General features: G+C 40.7%; 1 protein-coding gene and 1 non-coding gene across 3 annotated transcripts in view; both read right to left on the reverse strand.

The window, feature by feature from the left end:
- LRMDA (leucine rich melanocyte differentiation associated) overlaps positions 1 to 18,290 on the reverse strand; it is a 1,073,058-nt gene that overhangs the window by 149,135 nt on the left and 905,633 nt on the right. The window lies entirely within an intron of this gene.
- Positions 17,251 to 17,355, reverse strand: LOC118883163. The gene has a single exon (XR_005016951.1). It is a non-coding gene; the product is annotated as a U6 spliceosomal RNA (small nuclear RNA).

The raw sequence follows: 18,290 nt of genomic DNA on the forward strand, positions 1-18,290 counted from the left end.
ACTCACAGATATAGAGAACAGACTTGTGGTTGCCAGTGGAGGGGAGGGGGGAGGATGGGGAGTTTGGGAAAAGCAGATGCAAACTATTATATACAGAATGGATAAACAACAAGGTCCTACTGTATAGCACAGGGAACTATATTCAATATCCTGTGACAAACCATAATGGAAAAGAATATGAAAAAGAATATATATATATGTATAACTGAGTCACTTTGCTGTGCAGCAGAAATTAAATGCAACATTGTAAATCAACTATACTTCAATAAAAATTAAAAAACAAAACAAGAACAAAAACAAAAATAGAGTGGCCTGAGAATACCTCTCTGAGGAGTTGACACTAGAGCTGAAACCTCAATGACAAAAAAAAAAGCCAATCTCACAAAGATTTTAGGGCGGGGACCGCTAGTCAGGGTGGACAGCCCTCTGTGGAGAAGACAGCGGTGTGCTCAAGCCACAGGAAGTTGGCCACTGCGTCTGGAGTGTGATGCCAAGCTGGAGACAGAGAACAGGAGCCTGGGAAGGGAGCAGGGCCAATTCACAGGAGGCCTGGAAGGTTCCAGGAGACCTCCCGCTAAGGACAAAGCATTAGCAGGCACAGTTACTGGACAGACAGAAGACATCCCAGCACCCGTGGGGCACGCTCTCCGTAGGAAACGTCCATTCTCATCAAATTGTCTGTTTGTCTCTGAGCCTGGAGACATGGTTGTAAATTCAGATCAGACCTCAAGATTCCAGAACCATTCCCTGATTTATCTGTAGATAATTGAGACTTGCAGCTAGAGGATTCTACTCGTTTCTCACAATGGTTAATGGAGAGACTCTTTCCTCTATAAAAATCACCTCAAACAGTAATTGTCCTTTTTCTGTGGTGAACTGTAATCCAGGAAAGAGACTGCCTTATAAACAGTGCCTCCACCGCAGTATTTCTCGTCTCTCTCCTCCCCCGACAGCCCAGGGAGGAGTATTCAGAACCTTACAGTCCAAGCACACGATTCAATAAAGGTCGCTGCCCCTTCCAGGCCCTGACTCAGCCCGGGGAAGAGGAGAAGCAGAAACTTCCCTTCCAGATGTGCAATGAGGGGAGAAAGTCACTCCGTTCTCAGGGGACAAAACAGTGCTGTGAATTTCAAAGGCGGATGCCTCAGAGGCCCCACCAGACTCACTCCACAAAAATGTTTGATGAATGACCATGGCAGGCATCAACTTTGCAGATTAATGACCAAAAGAGTTTAGTTTATGTCTCAGTGGAAGAGGATAAATTTTCTCTTGGCTTTGAGAATCTGAGAGATTGAGAAACCCAGCTAACCACAGCACCTCTGCCTTCATTCACAATGCTTTACCATGGATCGTTTACTTTCTACATTCCCCTTTCAGTGGGTTTTCATAAATTTAAGCGAAACAGGCAGCATGTCTGTGTTCTGCTTCTTTTGCAATACGATGGCCACCAAGTGATTAGAAATTGTCTTTGGGTTGGTATGGTTGGTGGAAAATCACTGAGGTTTGTTGTGAAATTCATTCTCAACTCATAACTCAACTAGACACTGAGTGGATATTTTTCCAACTTTAAACCAGGCTGCTAAAAAGTACTGGCATCAAATTAAAAATGTATGTCAAGGCTAAACCCTGTGTGTGTGTGTGTGTGTGTGTGTGCACACTCATATGTGTGTATTTTACATAGTGTAAACTCCCTACCCAGAAGTTAAAGCACAAGCTAAAACCTGAGCCCAGGAGTCAGGATTATGATTATTTTTTTTCTACCCTCCCCCATTTCTCCATCTTAACAAGGCCTTATTCTTTCACACCCCGTTAAACATTATGGACAATGTTTCCATGAGAAGAGATATTATTACTTGCCTACCCCCATGTCATATTTTGCATGAACCATCATATATACGAACTAATCCATCATCTTTCTTGAACAATTACAATCTGCCTAGCCCTGTTCTAGGTATTTCTTGGGGATACAAGGAGAGAACAAGGCACGCTCTCTACCTCACAATCCATCCAAGAGCATATGCGGAACTTCACAGAGCGCTACAAGATGGGAGGTGAGTAGGAAGGCATGTGAGACATCAAAGTACATAGCTAGAAAGTGGTCTGGAAAGGGTTGTGTGAAGTAAAGGGCATTTTCATGAGACCTAGAAATACAGGTAGGAGTAAGACAAGAACAGAAAAGCTAAAGGAAGGGGATATTCTGTCCTAAGCACAGTGACATGGGAGGTGAGGGTGGGAAAGCAGAAGATGGGTTTCCATGTGAGAAGGACTAGGTAATAAAGAAGCAACACATCGCAAGGGCTCTTAGAACATCAGAAAGAAGAGGTGAACAGAGAGTCTTTATGGATTATTAAGAGAGGGTAGGTGAGGGCCACAACAACGAAAATAAAAGTTTAATTTCCCAACTACTTGGAATATATTTTAAGAGAAATTGCAGGTAGGTGATGCACATTACATGAGTGATACATATGGACAACTGTCAATTCTACTTTGGCTTCTCATTAAGAGAATTAAAAACTTGATATTTTCCCCTTTTTTCAATTAGCACAAACAAAAACAAAAAAAAAAAAAATGAAGACAACCAATCTCAAATAAATGACATTTTTTAATGACATAAAAAGTTTCCTAAATGACATACGAATGGTTTTAGGAACACTGCCTCCACTCTTACGTGTAATCAATAAGGACAAGACAAAGATGACTTATTTTACAGTCAATGGCCAACGTGAGGGATTATTTGTAGCAGGTAAAAGGCAATTGATGAGAATTCGATTTGCTTTCCTGCCTTAAAACAAGAGAGGCTCATTAAAAGCACACTGGTGACAAGCAGGATGACTAACTTTTTAGAGCGCCAACCCAGGGTGCATCCATGCCAGAATCCACCCCCCAAAATAATACCTAACAAGTCATTATACACATATATAATTACTTTAGCATAAAAATATGAAAAATCCATTTTTATTTGAAATCATATGTTATTCTATATGATTTACCCTTCATTGATATAAATCCTATTATTTAAACAAAAAGGAGGACTAGTTAACAGTGGCAGTTAATAATAATTAATAGTAGGACTAACTAAACAGATAACATATGGGAGAAAAATTTAACAATATTTTTATGATGTTTCTTGTCCTCTGATATAGCAATTTATTTTAGCTCTTTAAACTCTCTATTGGATATTTAAATCTTACTATCTTATTATATTATTCTATATTCTTAAAATACATAAGTATATGACTTTTTAAAAGGGTAATGAAAATACAATAGGAACAGATATCTGCATTTAATAAAAAATAACAATGACATGTTTCTTTCTGTCTTATGATATAATAGGATATTTTTCCTCCTGCTATTCCCTTTTCCAATAGTACTTCTCTGAACTGCCTAGAGCCTTTAGGATACCTTCTTTTCCTTTATGTAGTAGTAACTGAATATATAGTCAAATGTAAGACTCTGTTTGACTTGCGGCTATGCTCTTATCAAGCCCACATTACAGTGCTCTGGTGTCAGTCCAATGTGGAGACATCAAACTAAACACCATGTCAGCGAAAGCATTTCAGCGTGGAACATTTCAGAGTTTACTTAACTAGCAAGAACAGGATCTTAGACTTATAGGAATTGGTTTCCAGCTCTCCAAAACTGTTCCTTCACTCTGTATCTACATGTTTATTTTGATAGACCAGCAGTTTGTCAATCAGATCGTTGCATTTATAAATTCATCATAGAGATGGTCCATGTCCATTGTTTTTAAAACATTAGGAAGCAAATTAGATGCCATCATAAGTTAAACTTCTTTTTCTCAGCGAAAGTAGTTTTAAGGCACAGAGGTAATTCAAACTTGTGAAATCGCAGTTGGATTCCAAGTAAGTTATAGTTTTAGTAAAGAAATTGAGAAAGATCTATTTGACTTGGCTGTACTGTGGTGACATTTGTTTTTTTTCTTTCAGAAGCATCCTATTTCCAAAAAACGGATTTCCAAAAACTGAGTTTTCTTTTTTTCTTTGTATGATCTTTTGTCATATCCTACACATAACATCAAACAAATCAGGTCATTCTTTTCTAGGCTCTTTGTGACCTCTTCATAGATTACTAAAGAACTGTGGAGAAACAGCACATAAATTTCTGTTTTACTGTAATCCTTTTCTCTTTTCTCATCCTCGAAGTATTCCAAATTAGAGAAGGACATTCCTCTTGTCTCATACTTTGAAAATATGATTTAGAGCAGGCCGGCATTTTAACATCTTTTCTGTGGCTGGCAATAATGACAGCCATTTTGTACGCACGTATCGAAAAAGGCTGTCTCCTTCCATTTCTATAACTTCAAAAATTTCAAGTGCTTCTGCCTGTTTTGAGGAAGCTGAAAGTGACCAAAAACTTTCATTATGAAAGCTTCAAAATCATAGGGAAGCAAATCACGCCCCTTTTCACCAATGTTGTAGACAGGGTGAACAGGATGTTTAGCTGGTGAGATCGTTTCATTTTCTTTGGTAAGAACTTTAAACACTGAATGGAATTTGCCAATATTTACATTTGTATTCTCTGCCAGTATGCAGATAGATGAGTGAAGTATAGCTTGTATTTAGACAAGATAACAATCTTTTGTTTGATGTTTTCTGCAGTTTCATTAAAATCTTCATCAAAAACAAGAAGATCATTTGAAGTTCCATTTTTCAAGTCCAAATACTGAAAAGCCAGAGGGAACATTTTCTTGTTGCTGTGATTTGAGAGGTCACTTGATCTACCATGGAAAGCATGGTTATTCATCAGACCTGACAAAATTAGCTCTACTCTCTAGGGGGCCAACACATGTTACCCCAAATTTCCCCTTTGTTCACCCATAGGACATTTTAATGGCAACCTATGAATCAGGAAATACAAGTTTAATCAGTTTCATAGAGCAATCACAAGAACAATATGATAATGAAGCTTGTTTATGTGACATACCCAGGCTAACTCAGCGGGGACCATGTTCTGCTAAGCGTTGGTGTCTTCTTGGAAGACGAGAAAGCTTTTGACTGATTTAGAAGTACCTCTATGTCTCATCCCAAGACTGTGAGATTCAGTTTTCATATGTGCCTTCACATCTTCTTCTCCACCGTGTCCAACTGCAAGTTCTTTTTTTTTTCAATTTTTAAAAATTCTCTTCTACATACTGTGCAAAATGCTCTGTTTGATTATTTATTGGTCAATTCAGTTGTATGAGTCCTTCCATCTTTCATTAAAATAACAGCCATTTAACCTTCTTTCTCTGGGATGTCTAGGTCATGCTGGCATTGGTGTTATAATCATCCCCATCTTTATGATCTGAACTCTTAGAAAATATGGTCACAATAGTCACAATGTAAAAATTAAACTAGCACTATCTTGATACAAAGCACAACAGTTAATCCACAGACAAAGTCAAATAGATGGATTGTTAACACTCAGAATCACGATATGCTGAAGGTGTACACTTAAATTGCATCAACTGGAATGAAACAACAGTGGATGACCCATTAGTGTGAATTTCAAATCATGGTTACTAACACAAGGCAGGAAAACAGTGACAGCAACTACAGAAGGTGAATAATCTATGCTGTATCTATTTGGCACTAAAAGCAGCATTGCTTACCACGCCTATGTTTTTGGGCTGCCATATGGGTTTTACATTTTTCTGCCAACCTTTGGCATCCATCATCAAAACCCAAGATTTTTTGTATCCCAGGGATGGAATTCCCAGCATGCAGAACTTTCAGTGCTAAAACCAGGACAGTGGTAGGCAATCCAGGATGGTTCACACTGCTAAGACTTGATGCTATTCAGCATAAATACTTGCAGAGTTTGAAACAAAAGGAACCATAAAGCCAATCATCTTCTCTCAAGACACAATGAAATAATAGATGGAATAAGCTATTTATTCAGAAATGCATCTGGGAAGTTATGATCCCCATTCAAAAATGAGCTGAATGCAGAAGATGTCTATCTGAAAACTGGCCAATTGGGTCCGTCCAAAGGTAGAGACATTTAAGATGACTCAAAACCTATACAACTGATGGCTGTGACTTGTAAAAATGTAGGAGGAACAAAATCCGGTCCAGGTGAGAATAAGTCATTATGTCTTTGTCTTTAAAATTCATCAAAGCTAAACTCTCAAAATCTAAACCAAATACTGGAATACTCTAAACCTCTATTCGAATGGGCTGTACTATCTAATTTTTAAATCTTTTACTGTTTCATAAACAGGGCAACAAAACTATTAGTACCTTTTTTTTTTTCCCCGCATGGCCAATTCTGTTTGGCTGTTTCCAAAATATGTATTCATATGAACACTAGCCCATTACTATTAGTAGGAAAACCTTGGAGGAATGTATGAATATACTTAGCCATGCCCAGTGGAAGCCTCACCAGGGACTACCCTTACTCACTTGTCAAAAAAGGCTCTAACATGTATCTGGAGCACCACTGCCCAAAAGGCAAACAAAGAGACACTCTGTTAATCAACCGTGTAGATAAATATATCTGAAGAACACCGGGACTAAAAAGTGTCAAACAGGGTTCCAAATTATAGATTTCCCATATTATTTAGTAGGCTTATGTGCAATGAGCACCTTCAGAGCTGGAAATCTTGCATTTGTGTCCCTAGTTTATTTGATCAGGAACTTTTAAAATCTTGGAACACTTCTCTGAAGCAATGTTCTACAAACTACAGTTTGGGATACACGGATATAAATACAGCAAAATGTTAAAACTGGATTCTTTTTCAAGTTCAGCTGAAGCCTCAAGACCATAGAAACAACTAGACCCACATTCCAAGATGGGGAGCCAGATCACCCAGGCAGGACCTGCGATGGAGGGATCTAAGAACTGGATTTGCAATGCTTAGCTGACCACAGCTCTCTACATTACTAAAAAAGACGTGGGATGGGGTAGGAGAGGAGTTTGAAATTGGCAAGTGGAGATTTCTTTAAAGAGAATTTTAGGTTTGCCTGCAATGCTTTACCTCCATGGAGAAGGGTTAGAGCGTGAGAGGGAGATAAGTGGATCACTTGGACAGCTTGGTGTGTGTCCCTTGCATTTTCAGGGTCAGAGTGAACTGATTTCTGACTTATGCCTAAAAAATTTAACAAGTGAAAAAAAGACTACGGTTGAGGCTGCTTTCTAGGTGGCTCAGTAAAAGAGGCCTGTTTTGAGGCGGGGTATGTTAGCCATACCCCACTATTAATAAGTCAAAGATCTATATCTCCATGGAGAAGATCAGGGCCAAGTACAAGACAAAGCCCCCTGGGTTAATCTTGGATCCTGCCCTGCTGGAGGTACAGAGATCTCAAAAGACAGAAGTCCCCAGATGTCCAGGATTTGCAAGAGGAATAACAAGTGAACCGCCTCAGGGGGTGGATTTATTGTCATCAAGAGAACTGCAAGTGAGAGGACTCCAGCTGTTCATGAAGCAGCCTAAGGAGAAGGGTCAGGCTACACATCTGCCCCTGGAAGAGCAAACCAGGGCCAGATTGGCAGCAAGTCTGCTCCCAACTCCTCCTTCTCTTCCCTCTCCCCACCGGACCCACCTGGAGAGTGGAAATGAGGAGAAGATGAAAGAATAAAGGAAGAAGACATTCCTCAGCCCACAGAGGAGGCATTACCTGTGGATGAGTTTCAGTTTTCATTTTTACCTTAGATTTGTGATATTTATAACTGAACCCAGAGTGTTTCAAGACTAACAGAGGACTTATTATCTAAGAGTGAGTGGCAAGCTCTGGGCACCAACTGAGATTTTTACTCAGAGGCAGAGGAAGATCTAGTCCTACAGAGTAGATACACGGGGGCAGTTGTAAGTAAAATAATAAAGCTGTGTTGCATCCTAGCATGTACCACTAAACTAACATTTTTGTTAAAAGCACCAATGGCTTCGTATAAAGTACCTGAGGACCATCCTGTCATTCTGTGACTCAGAGGCCCGCTGTGAGGAGGAAGCTACACCCCCTTGCATTTGCATGGTACTTCCAGCTTCTCAACTGACACTCACAACTCCACAAGGTAGCTGGGTGGGTATGACTGCTCCTATTTTACAGAGGAAGAAACTAAGGATCACATCTGTGACTTGGCTTGTCTAAAGTCTAAAAACTCAGGCACTAGCAGATGCAAGTTGTAGAACTCTGGTCATCCAAACTTCTTGTTCATTGCTTTTTACAACACACATGCTATTTTCTTTAAAGGGCAAGAGGAGAGGTCACTTGCAAACACTAGAATCCATTTCTCCAACGTGATTGGAAATGACTTCTCAGTGAATAAAACTGAAATCATTACAGCTGTTAGGTTTTCTAGATAACAACATCAGCTTTGACGTAAAGTCAAGAGCAGCATAAAGCAGTATGACCCCAGGCAGAGTGGCTTAAAGTCTTTTCCCAAACCTGGCTGGTTGCTCTAGATAGCTGGATGGATTTTGTTTTTCTCCCCTCAAATAATTGGGGTGGGGGGTGTCTCTTTGATTATATGAAAACAAAATATTGTGTATTAGTAACTCTTTTGGCACAAAGCACAAGACCTAGTATCAGTTTTTTGTTTGTTTGTTTTAAACTGGCACAAAATCTAAGAAAAGCCTCAAGGTGCAAATGATCTGCAGTCCATTTAACATCATGTTTGTTTATTTTTATGAGACCTCATTATTGCTCTTTACCCTAAATTATAGTTACATTCTTGGCTCCATTTTCCACTCTTCTGCAAACTCCCAAATACTGTTTTTATCTGTATTTCCAAATAACCTTCAATACTTCATCAAACATTCACATCACAGAGATGATGTGTTGGACCAAGGCAAGGATCTGTGGAACCGAGTAATTTAACCCAGAGCTGTAAGCCCAATTCTCTCCCAGGGGAAGTGCCACATGTCTTATCAGAATTATAAGGGAAAATCCCCAGGTTGCAACATTTCACAAAGATTGAGTCCTTTGGCTCCATGTTGGACTAGCATTGAAATATCTAGGTTTCTATATTTTTACATTATTACTTAGCTAGCCAGTTGTGTCCTAATTATAAAATGGGCCATCTTTTTTGCAAAAACTTAATTAACACCCCCTTTTCTTCTTCGTAATGGCCCTCTCCTAATCTTTGTCATCCTACTTTTGCCTTTGCCCCAGTAGGAGCTAAGCTCTTAAGGCTCCTGGTTCCTCCAACATGGAAAAATTCCCTGAAAATTTTTGTGTAAACAAACTTGGCTAAGTTGCTGCAATTTAGGGTCAAAATTTCCCATCTTACTGAAACAGCAGCTTAAAGTAATAACAACTGCCCCTGGAATAGCAATAATAATCCCTTATAGCTATAAATTAAAGTTTTACACCACTCTAATTTATGTCAAGCAAAATGATGAAGTGCTAAACAAATGTAAGATTGTATTTGTATTAAAGTTGCCCCTTTCTCTAACTGTCAAAAATCCCACTTAAACTTTGAGGTTGGGTTTAGATATCAGCACAGCGAAATGTTCTCCCACCCCGCAAGCACGGCTAATTAACCCCTTCTTTGCACCTCCCAGGTCTCTGTTTATACAACTCCAATAGCCTATCTCATGTCATTGAGGTTATTTACACACGTATCTTCACTAAATATTCCTTGAAGGGAAAGACTCTCCACCTCCATGTCCTGGTCCAATTCTTAGGAACCCAAAAAGTGGTGTTGACGTGAGCTATCCACAACCCTATAAAGAACCCATGAAACCATTATCCCTTTTTATAAATAAGCAAACTGAGCCTCAAAAAGATGAAGGGATCTTCCCAAAGTTAGAGATCTCGCTAAGAGAAAGGCAGAATGTGAATCCAAATACCCGTAGTTCCAGCGTCCACGTACTGATACTGTAATCCCTGTCTTTGGGAACTCCTTTCACGGAATGGTCCCTGTGAGCTCAAAGCAACTTAGCTATGGTCATTTTGTTTATTTAACCCAACGAATAAAAACGTTTGTTTTTAAGAAAGAAAATTCTACCTTTTTTTCATGGAGAAAAGTTGTTTATGCCAAGAAACTAATAAGAAAGAAGGGGAAAAGAAAAGAATGAAAAAAAGGAAAGAAGGAAAGAGAAAAGAAAGAAAAGGTAGGAAGTAAAGGAGGGAGGAAGGGGACAGATGGACAGAAAGTGTGAGCAAAAGCATTCCATGTTAACTTACGTCATCAAACTGAGTTTCAACCTGCCTTTCCAATTTCATACACCACCACTACCCCCCACTCATCCTGTGCTCCAGTTAAACTGGTCTAGTTGTGACAATATTGAGGATAAGCAACTAAAAACAAATTGATTCTTATATTGATCTTATATCCTGCAACCTTGCTAAATTCACTTATTACTTCTCGTAGCTTTTTGTAGATTCCATTGCATTTTCTATACAGATGATTATGTTATCTTTGACTAGAGCTTTTCTTCTTCCTTTCCAATCTGGATGCTTTTTCTTTCTTGTTTTCTTGCCTTACTGCACCGGCTAAAACCTCCAGTACAATGCTGAGTAGAAGTAGCAAGCATGTGTTTGTACTTTTTTTTTTTTAAATGACAAAAACGATTGAGTATTTTTCAGGCATTGAGTAAAGTCCACACCAATTAAAGGTGAAGAATCAGTGTCCACCCTGAGGATATCCTGACCTGGTGGAGGAGCTCTCTCTACTGGTAAGACAGAAAACCAGATAAGGCTGGAAAGATAAGGCCAGAACAGGTCCTTGAATAATAAAAGTAACAACAGCAGTAACAGAACCTCAATACTTACAGAAGGACTACTATGGGTCACGCACTGTTGAAAGATCCTGATATGTAAACCCATTTAACTCTTCCATCTTATCCCCGTTTTATAGGTAGGGAATAAGAGACACAGGAAGATAACTTGTGTCTCCATAGCCAGTGTTCTCAAGAGCTGGACTAAATTGCCTTCAGTTACCATGTCTTCATTAATAGGTACTGAGCGTCCACTCTTTGCTAATTACTCTGTCACTTTCAATTAATTTAACTATCACAATAATCTTGTCTTATAAATGAAGGAACTGAGCTTCAGAGAGTTGAAGTGACCTGTCCAAGGTCACCCAACTAGCACAAGACTCAGACCAAAGTGTTCTGACTCCAAATTCAATACTTTTTCCCACACCCCCTGATTCTTCTTCAAATAGCTAATATTTATATAGTACTTTGTAGTTTACAAAAATCATGATCACATTTATACCTTAACTGCCACTTAAAGGAATTGAGATTTTATTCACTAGGCAACGGAGGACCTTCATCAGTTTTTGAGAGGAGGGAAAATGTGAGAGGGAGAAGAGGTATTTGGGGAAGACAAGGGCAGCATCGTGCTCGATGGGTTTGCTGGGGCACGTCTGCAAGCACAGGGGTTAGGAGGCTCCCATCTCAGGAGGCTCTTCAGTAACCTCTGAACCCGTGAGTCCTTCCCTCCAAACTCATCTGCCAGTCGGGAGAAGTCCTGCTTTAAATAATGTGCCTGGAGGGAACTCCCAGAAGAGCAGAGATAATAAAAGTATTTCTTATGTCACTTCTCCCTGCATTTAACTTTTGGGAATATTTTTGTTAACTGGGAAGAGCACACCAAGGAACCATTATCACTGAGACAAGGAGAAAACGGATGGTAGATTTCCTCAGCCACGTCCTGTCAGTGTCAACAATTAAACTAAACATTCAATAGTCATAACCTCATCAGTTTTAAATTTTCTAGGTTTCTGGCGTATATCTCTTCATCTCCCTCATTAAGTTTATAGAGTGTTCTCTGGTACATTTGCTCAGTATGAAGATTTTAGTTTCAACTGGCACATATTGGAGTCGAACAGGGGAATGATTTTTTTCTGCCTTAAGTAGTTAGCAGAATAAGAGAGCATATGAAATGGACCAAAGCCCAAAGCCAGGTATTTGGCCAGTAATAGCAGATGGCTTTGACCCCATCCATCACAATGTCACCCCGCTTACCAAGGGTGGGTCCAACACAGAGAGACCAACCAAACCCGAAATGTGAATAGTCACTCTGTTTTCATCGTCTTCCTTGCTCCACACCCAGTATCACTATTCCCTACTTGGGGACTCCCCTCATTCAGAATTGGAGTCCTGAGGTCCTCATTATCATAACCCCTTTAGGATGGTTGCCCCAAACAAACTCCCCAAACCCAAATCTATCCCGGTCCTCTTGCACTTATCCTAATTTTAACAAACTAGTATTCTGTGCTCAACTATGTCAGAGGAAAATGACTGTTAAAAAAAAACATTCAGGCATTACTTAAGTGATAGTAAGCTTGATGTGACTTCTTTCCCAGGGGTATATGTATTTGAACAAGGAGTGCACAGAATCAGGCAGGCCTTAACCTATGAATAAGTTCAACTGTGGAGAGAGCATTCTGTGCAGCTTCAGGGTGGAACATTTTCCAGCATCCATCAAAACTGTCCTGTGAGAAACGGCTAACCCCATCAATATACTTAGACCTCAGTTTCCTCTTGTCATTTAGTAATATAATACTGATCTCATTGGATTACTGTGGGGGATGATCAAGTTGGTTAATAATTGTTATAAACCTCTCAGAAAGCAATACAGTACTACATGCAAGTGAGAGGTTCCTAATGACTTTTATGCTTTGTCCTTTATACAGGTAACGTACTTGGTCTCACTCCACGAAGTCAAAAGAGACGGGGAACCACCTAGGTAGTGAATCTATCTTTCAGCTAGACAGGAGTATAACTTCTACCAATACTACTTTCTGGGTTCAACTCCAGATTAATGATCCTATCTCTAGTTTCTCAACTACCCACAAAAATACAGCCCATGTGTCTTGGGTGGGATGAAGAGAAATCACCTTTAATACTGGCAGCAGATGTCTTCTGGTACCTACTAATAAGGCTGCCATACCAATAATGATGAACCAAGGCAGTGTGTGGACCAACTCAAGGGCAACAAGATGCTCTTAGTCCCGAGATAAATAACTGAACCAAGGATGTGATCCATGAAGAAAGGTAATACTTGCTACTGTTTCACTTTGAACAAGAGCTCCATTCCCAACCATAACAAATCTTTATATTTTTATCCAAAACGGATCTTCACAGATTCAACTGCTGCTGTCTTTTAACCAATACATTAGGGCATAGTCTATACCTTCTTTTGCTACTTTTCATTCCTAGGGTCCTTAGCATATTAGAAGTCTACTTGATTATCTATGAAAGTAGTAAGTTCTAGGTCGTTGGGGACATTAAATTATGGGAAAATGAAGATCTCAAAATTCCTAATCAAAGTATCACAGAAGGGTGGATCTGAAGAATAACCTGGGACATTCTCTTTGTTTTACAGGGCGGGGAATTGAGTCTGGAGCTTAAAGCCATATGCTGGAGTTATGAGGCAGATCTGAAATGCAGATTCAGGTCTAGTGTACCGTGTATCCTACCATATAGCATCCTTTCCCCTCTGCTGCGCATGACATTAGCGCTAATGGAACCACTCGTCCTGTCATTGTTCCCCAGGAGTTAATGAAGGGCTTGCATTCCCACTAACCTTTTAAACTTCTACTTCCCCTACCACGGGTCTTCTCATATTTCCTCCTCAGCTTCCAGGTCAGTGCTGGGAACTAACAGACCTGTCCTCAACACGTTTGCAATGACCAATAGAATGGATGAATACGTGGCTGCTCAAGCCCTTGTCATCAGCACTGCTGTGGTCTGTTAGCTGGGACGCCAATGTTCTCTGCCATAAAATACAGCCATCATGACTCTGGGGAAAATGGGGGTGTGGAGGACAGTTTCTGCAGCTAGCCAGCTCCACAGGCCACCTACAGCAGCGGTCCCCAACCTTTTTGGCACCAGGGACCAGTTTTGTGGAAGACAATTTTTCCACGGACTGGCAGCAGGTGGGGGGGGATGGTTCAGGCGGTAATGTGAGCGATGGGGAGCAATGGGGGGCGGAAGATGAAGCTTCGCTTGCTCACTCGCTGCTCACCTCCTGCTGCGCTCACTGGTCCATGCTGCCCCTTGCCAACCATCTCCATGGTGGAAGGTTGATGACAGATGCAGAGCACACAACCCTGGCTGGATGCCAAACATCTGGACTCAAAACCAAGCAACCACATTATTCTAATCAAAGAAAATCTAATCAACCAATATTTCCAGTGCCTACTATGTGCATGCAGACAGCTGTGGTTAAAATGAACGACATTTAAGTCCTACTCAAACCCCAAATTCCACTGCTCTCTGTTCCAGATGCCTGATTCTGTATTAATCAAATATTCATGTTTTGAACCAAGCACCTGATGGAATATGCCTATGTGCAGACAAAACCAAAAGTTATGAATTATTTCTCCACCCCTTTAGTGGTACCCTTGTCAAGCTCCCTAGGTGGAGGCTGAGAAGAGTCTACCCCAAGCCTCCTACCATTTCTATGACTTGCATGCCTCTTGCTGTCTGCCGCTCCATCCAGATGCAGGGGAGGTAGGAGGGCCATGCTTTCTCCTACAGCTCCAGGGAGAGAGTCAGGTGAGAACACCACCAGAGGCAACATCCTTCTGAAATCAGAGTTTGGTTGCCTCTAGGTTCACACGCACTCAATGCCAAGAGGGGGCCCTGTGCATAATTTGGCATCTGTGGTGCTCCAATAACAAAGGATATAATATCCCTTTGTTTCTGGACATCCTAAAGTGACAATGACATCTTGGTTGACAGTTATGATTCCGCATTCTTCTGTAAATCAGGTTATTTCTGGAAGAACTTAAAGCAGGTGAATGAACATTCAGTGGCTTCATATCTGGCATTTCTCCTATAAGGAATGCCAGGGCCTTGACCGATAATACCACCAAGTATTGTGGTCGTAAAATGAACAAAGTCTAAGGATTTGCTTTTAGCTTGTTTTAGGCCATTCACTGTTCTCATTCTTCAATAAGAAGAAACAGCCACCGAGGTGAAGGTGGGCGCACCTCTCCATATGTGATGGCGGTCTCTGATTTGTCAAGGCTCCCTAGCTGTTGTCAAGCAGGCTCTGTACACACTTCAACTGGCACGACTGTGCTTGTCTTTCCTGTTTCCACAATGGCCTCTAAGCTCCTCAGAGTCAACTGAGGCCTCACGCCCCGTGACACCAAGCACAAGGAGGTGCACAATAATTATGATACCACATTTGTAGACGGGGAAAGAAGGCACCACTAAGGCCAGGCTTACTTGTAACCTTCCTAAACGGAGATTGGAGGTGGGAAAAGTCTGGAAATTTGGGTCTCCACACCCTAGGCTTTGTGGCTTCCTCCTCAAGAGGGTGAAATAGATGACCCTCTGGTCACTTCCGTTTTACACCTCCCCTGCCCATCAGAGAGGGTAGTTTCTGCAGCCAGTCTGCTCAGGGAGCCACCGGGCTTCCTCACTGTCCATGCTCAGCCAAGGGAAAGTACATTAAGAGCACTTTCCTCATAGGCCTGGACAAACTAGAAGAAAGTTTAAGATTTCCATATCCGGGGGTTATGCTGTTCTAGACAGTGCTTTGGATGATTGCAAAAAAGCCATCCAGCTGGGTAGATGCAGCTACAGACACAGAGTTTGGTGAGTGGAGCCTAGGCTCGATTTTGATCCTGCTGACTTGCCCCCTTGGTTTATAGAAACCCTGTAGTACTTTCTCATCCTTAAACCTAGGACCTAAATCAGGTTTCCAATGGTCTATCTCCTCTCTTCTGAGTCCCACTCTGATGCCCCTAGCTCTACAAAATCCCCTTGGCTCTATTCAAGAAGAAAACTCCCAAGACAGCTTCATCAAAAACAAAAGTTCCAACTCAAAAGGTTCAGCCCCTTTTATACTCTCAACCCCACCCCCAGCCCAGTGATGACCTCACAGATGAGAAGGACGTTGGAAGAGGTGGGGAGGGTATCCATACCTCCTCTTGTCTCTTTCTACATCCTGCCATTTCTTTGTTTGCACTCTCAAACTTGTTCTACCTTTCTCATTTGACTATTTCACTAGCTCCCCACTAACTTAACTTCTTTGTGACCAACTTGGCCCATGTGCCCCAGAATGGAAGAACAAAAATTCCAAAGCCACTGCTTATACCCTCCCCATGCCAACTCCCTCCGTGGAATTTTGTGACCCAAAGATGACCCTGGCCTACATACTGGAATTTTTTTTTTTTTAACCATAAAAGAACTATTTCTGCAAAGAATTTTGAAGTTGTCATTTTCATTTTAAAAATAAGATGATAAAACACACACACACACAAGCCATTATTTGTAAAATGCCTACAGATGATGAAGAGGAATGCATATCAATATATACACAGGCATACAGATGAGTGAGCGAGCACATGTGTGTGTATCTAACCCATGGGGGCCAGAATGAACCTCTCAGATGAAGAGAGTGGCTGAATACTAAGGAAAATGACAGGAATCAAGAGCGTTTTCAAATTTCTTCTAGCTTTTCCTTCCACCTGTCTCTCCAAATTAAAAAAAAAAAAAAGTTTTCTCAGAATTCCATTTAAATTTGGTACCTAAATGAGCTTCAAAAAGCAGTCACATGGATGGCAGAAACGCAGGGGTTACAAAGCAGGGGTCTCATTGTGGTATGAGAATGATTGCTAGCTAGAAAGGGGGATTTTCTAGTCCTCTTCTGGTATTGCTTAGCTAAATAAACTCTGACACCTCTGTGCCTCGATGCTTGATATCCTAGATTCTTTCCAGGGTTTACTAGTGTTCTGTGGTTATATTATTTAAAAATTATGTGGATATTTGGAATAATGATTACCATGTCCATGACGACCACCACTGCCACCACCATTGTCATCCTGACTTTCTTTCCAGACCAATCTGCAATTGCCTAGTTATACCTGTACCTTAGGAAGTGAACAAATAATTGATTTCCTCATTTTGCTAGTGACTTAACCTATATATCTGGGTAGTGCCAAGTTCAAAATTCATGAGTGCCAAAGAGCCCAGTGCAAGACTATCTCAAACGCTAATGATGGAAGACCCTTCTAATTGGGTTTCCAAAGCAACTGTCAAGGGGAATACTGGAAATTCCAAGAAAACTTGATCTTCAGAGAGCTTGGGCTCTGCTTATGATCATGAGTTTGGGCCAGGTTCAGACTTTTCAAATGCTATTCCAAATACTCCCTAACCCAATAATTTGGGGCTATTCAAATGCTAACTCAGTGTCCCTTCCTTTCACAATCAGCATTCATGCAACACTTCACACTGTGAACAACTTATGAAGTTGTACAGGTCACTCCCCCACGACACGAAAAAATGAGACTCAGTTCCTCAACCCAAAGATATCTTGGACGAGGTCAACTTCTTTTTTTTTTAATATAGAATGCTTCAAGAATTTGCATGTCATCCTTGCGCAAAAGCCACACTAATCTTTTCTGTGTTGTTCCAATTTTAGTATATGTGTTGCTGAAGCAAGCATGGGAAAGTCTTTTTGAGAGAGAGAGTGATAAGTGGTAAAAATCACAGGTTTTGGAATCACGCAGACCAGCAATAACTTTAAATATCTAGGTTAAGAGAAAGTAGCATCTGAGAATTACCCACATGTGTTCTTCGTAGGGATTATTCATTCCTTACCTCATCAGATACAGTTGTTGGCACAAAGCATGTACTCAATAAATATTTATTGAACTAAATTATCCATCCTCATATTGAACACATTTACTTTCACTTAAAGGGGGCTCCATAATCTCTTGGCAACCTGATCCTGTGCTCCTTGCAGTTCCTTTAAGGGCGAGTTCTGGGTTTGGGATATTGATGTCTTTGTCCCACCTCATCCATAAAGCCTTCCCTGACAACTCTAGTCTACCCTACTCTTCTTTTTCTGAATCCCTGTTGTAATTACTCCAGGTTCTACTCACTTTGGCACACACGTGATATCTTATCTTACCATGTAAAATGTGTTTCATAAATACATCATCCTTCCCAGGAGCCTATAAGTTCCTTGAGGGCAAAGGCCATATTTGATATTTATTTTGTATGTCCCATGGCACACAGCACAATATAAAACCCATAGTTGGCTTTGAACAAGTACCTGTTAAATTGAGTTGAATTTTAAGGACAATACTCCACTGCCAGTGATGACTTCCTTTCAGAGAAGTATTGAAAGGCAGGGTTGCCTATATTCACCATTCATTTCACCCAAACTAAGCCCATGGGCCTCTACGCTCTAAGCGCTAGTTAGGAAACAAAGGATCAGAAAGCAGCTGCTTACTTGCAACAAAGAAGAGATCGTATTTCAGCCTTGGACTGCAGGATTTCACGTATTAGTCACTTGTGACTCTTAGCCAAACCCTTTGGTGTTATCAGGAATAAAAAGTAACCCAGAGATATGTCAAATATCAATTTCCAATTA

The sequence above is a fragment of the Balaenoptera musculus genome, chromosome 16 (assembly GCF_009873245.2).
Source record: "Balaenoptera musculus isolate JJ_BM4_2016_0621 chromosome 16, mBalMus1.pri.v3, whole genome shotgun sequence".
NCBI lineage: Eukaryota > Metazoa > Chordata > Mammalia > Artiodactyla > Balaenopteridae > Balaenoptera > Balaenoptera musculus.